The sequence below is a fragment of the Coffea eugenioides genome, chromosome 1 (genome assembly GCF_003713205.1).
Source record: "Coffea eugenioides isolate CCC68of chromosome 1, Ceug_1.0, whole genome shotgun sequence".
Taxonomy (NCBI): Eukaryota; Viridiplantae; Streptophyta; class Magnoliopsida; order Gentianales; family Rubiaceae; genus Coffea; species Coffea eugenioides.
In genome coordinates, this window is record NC_040035.1 from 2,619,389 (window position 1) to 2,629,973 (window position 10,585).

A 10,585-nucleotide genomic window follows, 5' to 3' on the forward strand; every position below is an offset into this window, starting at 1 on the left:
TTCTATAGCAGAGAAAGGCAGTGTTCAATCAAAGAAAGACATGTGTCCATCTTTAAATTTTTGGACCACTAAAATTTTTCGATAAGTTGACAAAATATTTTCTGAAATCTCTTTTTGACCCACTAAATTTTTGATAAACTGTTAACTATAACAAATAACAAAACAAAGAAAAATTTTATACTAACTGACATATGACTTATAGGATAGACATAAGTTAAAAAATGACTCACCTTCTCATATTTAAGAATTCTTATATTTGTATGTATCGTTTAGTCGTATTGTATGTTTAGAGTCGCTCTTTTTAGATAAATTTTTAAAAAAATGCATGTGACTTTATTTTTATTATCAGACATATGAATGTTTCAAAACATTTAGATAGATGTATGAATAATTATAAATATAAAGTTATCGATTCGCTTCTCAATAGTGAAGAATTAGAATCATACTCTATCTCCATGTATATACATATATAGCGAAAAAAAAATCTCCATATATAGCGGAGGTAGTGGAGAAAGTGGCATAGTAAGAAAACTAAAAATCTTTGTTTTGTAAGATGCTAAAGCATTAATGTTCTTGATTTATTCTTTTTTTTTTAACCATGCACAATACTCTCTAAACAAAAACTACGGATATTGATACAATACCATACCATTCAAAATAATTGTGTATCAAGAAAAATGGATAGTGAAGTTAATTATTGTAAGCACAAAAATTCACTTGGCTTGAATTGTTAAAGTTGCATAGAAATTGGTTTGGTAGTTAACTTTAGAAAGTTATGTCGACTTGTATCTCTTATCTAGTAGTAGATCAAGTCAAGAAGAGATTGATTTTGTCTATTATTGGCCTTGTAGTTAGGTGATCGATGCGTGCGAAACAATTGCAAAGTTATTTTTTTTTTAAAGAGTTTAGTCTGCTCTAAAGTTTTCCTTGTCCTTATCTATATTTAGGCAAAGATTACCACATGCCTAAGAACCCTAAAATCTTACAGTAATTACTCGAGTGTTTGAACAGCCTTTTGCTGTAATTCGGTATGCAAATTATAAGATGTTAAAGTTACTTATATGGCGTATAATTTCTTGTGTTAACAACCATGAATCAAGAACCCACTCAATGAAAATTTATTACAAAGCAGGATATAGTGCCTTGCATTTAATTAAGTGCCACTATATCTACAAGTAGAGGTGTCAAAATGGGTGATTTGGGCGGGTTCAGGTTGGGTAAAATAGGTAATGAGTATAAGTGAGTCAAATGTGTATAAATGGGTAAGTCAAAAAATAAATTCGATAACCTAATTACCCATTTATTTTAACTTTTTATAAATTCATTTAAATTCATTTTTGCAAACTAAGTTACCAATTTATACCATCCTTTGCACCCATCATTAGTTTTAAATATTTATTTATAATGCTCAATAAACCTAATTATCAATTTTTTTTTTCATCTGTACTCTATGTTGCAAAATTACATACTATTTAATAATTAAACAATAAGAATATAAAAATTTGAACTAAGTACTATAAAAGTTAACATAAAAATTTAATCCAAAAATTTTGAACCTCTAACATTTTTTCATGTGTAAATTTAAAATTTCATTTTGGAAAAGTAAGAAAAGAAGCTAAAATTTGTCATAAATTGGTAATGCTGAAAAATGAGCAAGTTAACAAACTAAGAGAAAATAAAATGATAAGATAAAACCAAGAAATAATAATAATAATGAAACAAAAGTAGTTAACATCATGACAAAATGAAAATTTTGAAAAAAAAAAGGGTGGAGAGAGGAGGTTTGGGAGAAGATAATTCTAAATGGGTTAATTGGATTTGATGGGTTACCCAATAATACCTCATTTATACTCATATGTAAAAATTTAAGATACCCATACCTATTTATTCATGGGCGGGTATGGATAAACTTAATTAAATGGGTTTGTTTGACAGCTACATCTACAAGTAATGAATGAAATTGATATAGACAAATCATAAGTAACCAACATTAAACTAATGAACTTAATAAACTTGAATTCGGCACCTCTAATTCTTAAGGTATCAATCTTAGTTGTTATAATACCTGTAGACTAATACTTCATCGACAAGTTTTGATGAGTTGATTTGGTAGTTTATTTTCCTCTCGATCCTTTCAATGTACTATAGACATGATTAAATACTAAACTAATGAAATGAAATTTTGATTCTGCCGGATTTCAAGGCCCAAGCGGGCGAATCTAGAAGGCTTATATTAAGGGTTTGCAAGAACGGCAAGTCTCTCCTAACTGACAACACCTGAAAATAATTTACCATTCAGTCATTGGCAAGTCCTTTAATTTGATCCTCGAGAATTCGGCACCCTGAGACAAGAATTGTGGTGTATAAATTGGCTTTTGCATGCATGAAGCCTAGCCCTCATTATAAACTAAAGCTGTCTTTGTAAGAAAGTAAGAAGTGAAAGTTTCTGCAGAAAAATGGCCAAAGTCACGGCACTAGCAATTCCAGTGCTTTTGTGCATTTTTTCAGCACTTTGCAGCCACTTCATAACTTTGCCAGTGATAGCCATGGCCGATGGCATTCGCAATGAACCACCCTTCTTCAACAAGGCCATCCCTCATCATGATCAACTGGCCCAGAATAACCTTGTGTTGGGTTCGGGAAGGAAGCTCCTTCAATGTGTATGCGATTGTGATCCTGGTGTGCCCGAAGGTTGCTTGCCTTCGGACCCCGATTGCCAAGGATATTGTAATTCTCCTCATTAACTTTAGAAGCCTGGAAATGGGAATCGTTGATCTTGCCATATTCATCGACAGATTAGAAGTGTGGGAGTGGGAATCCTTGATACCCACTTAAGTTCAACCTTTAGTCAGAGTCAGTTTCATTTTGTCTTTATTCTGCTGAATAGGAGTGAACTCCCAAGTCAATCGTGTGTATTTCTTTTCATGTCTCTCCAGTGCCTTAGGATATGGATCAATAAATTCGTTGTAAACTCTGTGATTTCAATGCATTTTCTTGCAATTGGAATTTTCTTGTCAAAACCACAAAAAGAAAAAAAAGAAAAGAAAAGAAAAGAAAGAAAGGTAAATCACCTATTCCATTCATTCTCCAACCTTACAACTAGAATAACCGGATTCTACCTCATACTATCCTCAATCAAGAATATCAGAAATTGCCATTTAAACAGTCTACCAGACATTAGATTCATCTATACTATATATAAAAGTGCCTTGAGTGTTTCTTACTTTTTGAATCTAGTTAATATACCCTTAATTATAAAAATGGTAGCAATTAAATTACTTATTACCCCTGTGATTTTACAAAATACCAGATGACCTCCTAAGGTTTTAAAATAGCCACAGAACCCCCTATAGTTTTATGTAAAGTGAAAAAATGGACCGAATACACAATTAGTTATAGCGTTTATACCAAACGTGCTTTAAAAGCCTATGTGATAAAATCTTAATATCCATATAATCCCCTTATGATTTGTATACATGATTTGTATAAATATTCACTCTACCATTTTGTGATTTTTGCATTATTCACGTAATCTCCCTATACTTTTATACAAGGTGATTCGATTAATTTAATATTTAAATAAGGGAACTATTGATATTTCAACTAACAATATTATGTAGTTATTTTCCATCAAGTCTCCACTTTTATATAAAATCATAGGGGGGTAAAATGGATATTTTGAAACGTTAGGGGAGTCACATGTGCAACAGATGAAACCATAGGGGGTTTGCATATAATTTACCCTTAATATAATACTTAATATGACTGTCGAATAAGTCATTAGAGCCACTGTATTTACAAGTAGCCGTGAAATTGATGCATACAAATCACAAGTAAAGAATGTTAAAAACTGATAAACACACTATACCTGCTTGGGACTTCCACTTGTTCCACTTCTTTCCTTTGGAAGGGTGGACTTGGGATACAGAACAATATTCAGTGGAATAAGTGCTTGTTGTTGAAACTCATTTGGAATATCTGCATGAAGAAGGACTCTATGGGTTAGATGCCTGCACTATGTGATGTTGAAGGGTCGTAGTATTTGGGAAATGAAAATAGCTAATGGCAGTTCCTGGATTTGGAGGAAGCTGATCCAGTTAAGACCTCTCGTTCAACCATTGATCAGAATCTCTATAAGCGATAGTGGTAATACATTTTCTGGTTCGACGATTGGCATCCTATTGGTCCTATATACTTGAAATACCCCAGAATCCTTGCTTAAATCCTGGGGATTGACTGTAACCTCTAAAGTTGGAGATTTTATAAGCAACGATGAGTAGTGATGGCCTGGTGGAAGGAGGTACAATGCTGTGGTTAAGGATTTCCAGACTGTGTTACTCCTGATAACTTACTGAATCAGCTTCATAGAGAAGATAGTGGCCTGACCAAGAATAAACTTGTCTTGGGTTCGGGAAGGAAGCTTCTTCACTCTTCAGGAGGAAGAATGCGAACGCTGCTGTGACCGGGATGTGCCTGAAGTCTGTTATCCTTCCGATCCTAGTTGTCAAGGATATTGTAATTCTCATCAATAATTCCTTAAAAAATCAGAAGCTTGGGAATGGGAATCGTTGTTGAATGAGTGAACGTTTGGGTTTTCTGGCGTTTTGGGCTTTTTAGTTTTTATTTTTAAACTTCAATCGCAAATCCGTAATTTTATTTCCATAATTTTGTTTCCGACATTTTTTTTGTTTACTTTTTTCTTGATATCAATAGATGATTATTCTCTGGTAAAATGATTGGATGGCTAATCTATGAGTTGGACTTTAGACTTAGATGACTAATCATTTTTCCTTTTCTTTGTTTTTCAAGGAACATAAGCGTTAGGTTTTAACAATTCAGCATTAGACCTTTACCCAAAAAAAAAAAAAAATCAGCATTAGACTTATAATTTGAACATTTCCAAAGTCATAACATCTCATAATTTCAAGCAAAAATATATTAAAACTCAGAATTTTAAGTTTTATTGCTTAAGTTCGTCTACTGACTTTATTACTTAAGCTTGTTATGTTTTAATTGAGTATACTTTTAATTTGGTATTCTATATTGATGCTTGTGAACTGAGTTTGTTGGAAACATTGAGGTTGTATTTGTTGTGTTATGATTTTGTTTGTTAGACAACAATAATTTCTTAAAGACTTTTCGGATTTTATAAATATTTTTGTATTTATTAGTCATATATATATATAGTGTATTTATCTATAATTAAATATTTAAACGATCAAAAATCCCACTCTATGTAGTCTTCCCTTTGCAAACTATTAAAAGGGGTTTTTTTTTGTTGGGGAGGGGGTGGTGGTGGGGTGGGGAAGGAGAGGGGAGCGAACAAAGAACTTGCATCTTAATGAGTGAGAGGAACACAACATCATACGCTGCGACTCTTTAGGAAATTCTTGAAATAGAAAATGTGCCAGCAGATAATGTACGTAAATTAAAAATGACAATAGTACCTTTCAAAAAGTTTTAGGCTTTTATTCCTTCTGTTTCAAATACAAAAAGATTTTACTCGCTAATTATCTAGTACTAACTCTATTTCTTGTGCATCATCTTTTTTGTTTTTATTTTATTTTTAAGAAATACCACCTTGATATGTGGGGTTTTGGCTTATTCATAAATTTACGGTTTACATGGGAAGAAGAACCCTTCCTCCAAAAAAACTACAAATCAGTAGGAAATAGTGCCTTGGATCTGAATACAAGCCACTATATTTACCTCGCTTAGAGGGAAGAATTGAAATCTAATCTAGAGTTAGTGGACCTATGTTGCAAGAATTGGTTAGTAAAGCAATGAACTATTCCCGTTTGCGCTGATAATAATAGATCCCAAACCTGAATAAAGGGAAAGAATATATTGTAAACTACACATATATACAAAGTAATACAAGCGGAATTCAATTCAACAACGGAAGAAATTAGCAAAAGAAAAATCAGCATGATGCATTCTGGACAATAAACACATCAAGAAACAACTAAAAATTGTTCATGCCACTTAGCCGACTAAGACAACAAAAAACATATGTCCGACGGAAATTTCTAGAACAAAATCCTTCTTTTCTAATGCTCTATGAACGTGGATAGGCCCCAATTAGAAGAAAGTTCTGATTGTAGGCATTCGAACTATTCTTTTGAATTTCTGGAAACTGCTGAATTTATCAGATCTGATTATGACTTTATAGATCTGAATTTATTAGATCTATTAGAACTCTCTTGTCTACACTCCCATTTATAGTTAGTATGGGAGATTCTAAACCCGACATCTGGAAATCATAATCCTTCTCGATAAATGAAATATATGTTCATCACTAATCACGGCACTCGTGATTGTTTTAAACAAGTAATTTGCTGCAAAATGGCCAGAGTCAGTGGATTGGGTACAAAACTTACTGCAGACCGAAATTCCCAGTTGCAAAATGGGCAGAGTCACTGGACTGGGGTATAAAACGAGTCCTTGATCGTCAGGTTCATCAACAAATCTGGTCTCCCAATTGGAACCCTTGATCGTGGAGCTCCATCTTATTGTCAACTTTTTTTTTTTTCCTTTCAATCTGCAGCTTTATGTTTTTTCGTTAAAAGAACGCAACCGCTGAGTTTTTTCTTCTTCTTTTTTCAATCCTTTCATCTTTTTCCATTTCCTTTGGATGCGGATCAATAAATTTTTTGTACTTTCAGAAAATCTGTTATATGAACACAATTTCTTTTGCATTACTTATAAATTTATCATGCAAACTGACACAAACAGAAGAAATACACACATATCATCCCTTCAACAACAATATACATTCAATAACCAAAAATAAAAAGGGAAAATTTACCTACAAAATCAACAGCCAAATTGTGTCTTACGCATCTTGAAGTCTAGACCTCATAATTAATCAACAGCCAGAGTCACAGGACTCGCAATTAATCATTGCGCTTATATATATATATATATATCATAATTTTAGGACTCTGCTGCCACCTCACTTAGCCAGAAATGGCCTTAATCATTCACCTATTTCAGTTTCCATGAGACTGTTTGTAACAACCATTTAATGTTCGTTTGGGTTTTTGTTGTATGTGCATAATTCGTAACGTTAAACTTATCTCATCTGTCCAACAGATCATACGATATTTATTCAATTAATTTTATTCCCTTTTGCCTAAGATCGTACTATGCAACTTTCCTCGATGTTTAGGAGGAGGAGATATCAAAGTTGGACTTGGCCAATTCTTAAGAAAATGAAGGACAAAAGAATGAACAGCACAGGTTCAAAAAAAAAAAGAAAAAAAAAAGTAAAGGTAAAAGTAGGAATAAATTCTTTCCAAAGTGACTATATGTGCTTACTTATCGAAGAAAAAAGTAAGTATATGCATTTTTTTTTAAAATTCTAGCAGAAGATGGATGAGATTTAAGAAAGGGGGTGGAGAAATTTTGACACCAGAATCTTTAAATCTTGTAGTTTCAACTTTAACTGCTAGATTAAGGCTTCCTCGAAAAAGGCAATTATATGTAATTATTTACTTCCATGTTGTTTAAGTATGATGATTTAGTTTTAATATTAACTATAATATATGACAAAATCATTACACTATTTTTTGTGGCCGGCATGTAATTAATCTTTCCCAATATGTAGAAAATTCGCTACCAAAGCTGTTTACTGCACATCATACAATCTCATTTCATATTTGAAAATTCTCTTTTTGTACACACGATATGCACAAAACTACTTATTGTGCAAAAATTTGTCAAGGTCTAGACAGCTTGTGTAGAAAACTTTCTACAAAGAGAGAACGATTAACGACATGTTTTACACAAAAAAAAAGAGATTAGGATTGTTTGTGCTGTACATTATAGTTGAAAACTTTCTTTTCTGTACACATGATATACATATAACTCTACTTGCATAAAAATTTTAAGGGTCAGGGAAAGATTTATCTAAAATTTAACTGAAAATTTCAACATTTCTTAGGGCAAGAGTGTATGCTTGCGTGCATGCGTGTGTGTATTCACACTTGTACGAGTATTATGTATTTGAGTATGGTATTGTAGTAGAAGCATGAAAAGTAGGGAAAAAAATAGTTTGTTGCCTAAATCAAGAGTAATAATAGTATCACTTTTCTGCGAACAATTTGTATTTCAAAAAACAAAAGGGTTAGTCTTTGTTATCACAATTAATTAATCTCCGGACAAGAAATCAAAATCTAGAATGAGAACAAAAAATTCGACAATTGAATGGTGGATTTCGTGCCCCACATTTGATACATTCTGAAACTTTGTTCATATATGCCAACTGAAACAAAGTTCCGAATCTACCAGGTATAAAGGCGCAAGCCGCTTACAGAACAATAACAACAACAACTACAACCAAAAAGAAAAAGGCCACAAGCCGGCAAGAAAATTAAGGACCCCAGATTCCGAATTCGGCATCCAGATTACTATAAATTTACTCATCATTCACGAAACATAGCACTCGTGGGTTGAATTTGTTTGTAAGAAATAAAATTTTCTGCAAAAAAGAAGATGGCGAAAGTCGCAAGACTCGTTCTCCCAGTGCTTATCATCAGCTTTGTAGTTCTTGGCACTTGCAGCCACTTTACTTTGTCAGCAATGGCAAGTGAAGATAAAGATGATTCAGCTTCTTTCACAGTTGCTTCTTTACCCGCGGCCGATGAAGTGGCGGATGCAGGACGGAGACTCCTCCATAACCACCCCGACCCACGTTGCGATTGCAGTTGTAAAAATAAACCAGATTGTTTTGCTGATGATCCTTACTGCCAAGAGCAATGTGGTGGTCGGTAAGCCCGAATCACCCAAAACAGGGAAAAGTGCGAATATATCCTCCATGCTTGTCATGTCAAGTTGCATTGGAATTTCAATCTTCTTGTCAGTTTCCTTTCTGTTGTTTTCGCTTTGTTGACTTCTGGTCTGTGTTTTATCCGTCCATCTCTCTCCGTTTCCTTCAGGAATGGATCAATAAATTTGTTGTAAACTCCATGGTTTAAATGCATCATCTTTTGTTTTGGAATACTATCATCAATTTTTTTTTTGACAACATACATCATAATTCATTAAATAACAAATGAGTACTAATTGGTAGAAAATACTGCAATTCTAAAACATCTATGAGTGCTTCCAATCGCTAGATTTACTTATCAACTGTTTCAAGTTTAGATTTCGTCTAAGAAAATAGATCTTAGGAGTCCTAAATTTGACAACCAAATTTGATAAAGAAAAATTTAGATACAATAAAAGCAATAGAAGAATTAAAAGAAAAAAAATTACACTAGGAATCCCTGTGAATTGCAAGGGAAAATTAGAGAAAAGGAAGAAAATTTATTAGATTTAAACAGTTTTTCTATCATGAATCTAACTAATTATAAACAAAGTCTCCTAGTCCACTTATTTTTAACAATTTGTGCTAGTAACGTTATCTCATAATCACATTTTGCAATGGTCATTGAAGAAAATTCTCAGCCGTACGTCGTCGTTTGAAAGCAGGTGGCCAGACGTTACTTTTGTGGTAGAAACGAATTACAATATATAGCCTCCCGATCTTGGTTTATATCATTTTAATAAATGATCAAATGAGTGAGAAACATATTAACTTGGTTGTTTAAATTAAATCCAACGTTAGTTTATTTACCATGTTTTGTATTTGAAGTTTTTCCGTCTAATTGACTCAAAAAAAGATTAGCACCTAAGATGTTCGTTTTCAATTTTATAATTGACAGACTTATTTATCAACTAGATTTTGGCCTGCACGAATGCTCCTTTCATCTTTTAAAACTATCAACAAGGAACAAGATCTCTACACCTTGGATTAATTCTCACAAAATCTCAAGTAAAAGCGAGGGTATCTTCTCGTGCAAAAAAAAAAAAATATGCACAATAATTATTGTACTTGTGGATACCTATTAGGTACCCAAACCCGTGAGAGTCTAGAATTGGAATTTTTTTTTCTTAGACCCTTGAGTTTCTAGGTAGGTACTAATAAATTCAATGGGTCTGGATTTGAATCAAGTGAACTCATTCCAAACTTTATCCATTAATAAGCTTACTTATAGGCATATCAATAGTTAGGATATGAGTTATATTTCTTTGATGCAGACACGGGTCCTTATGGGTTTAGGTATCTATTGGGTATTCGTGAGTATTTTTCTGAACATAGTGAAAAGCTAAAGTAAATATATTTTAAAAATATACAAAGTTCAAAAATAATATAAATACCATCCAATTTTTATTTTTAACTAATAAAATTAATATTCAAGAAGTTGAATGAATTCAAGGAAAGAATTATTTTCATTTACTGCTATTATTTTTAAAGCTTCATTTGCATCCATAGAGGCACATAATCAATAGGTGAGATTAGGTGGTATTTTCTTAGATTAATTATGAGCATATCTTTTAATCCAACAGTCATGAAATCTTATTGTATGCGATCCGATGGCCATAGATAGTAGATTATTTTATAAATTTACATATATATATATATATATATATAATTTATACATGAATCTATGTAGGGTCTAATATGAATTTGGATTTGGATATAAATCATAAAAAATTAGATCCTATCTAGAATCATGACTCTCTAACAGGATCCCATTGA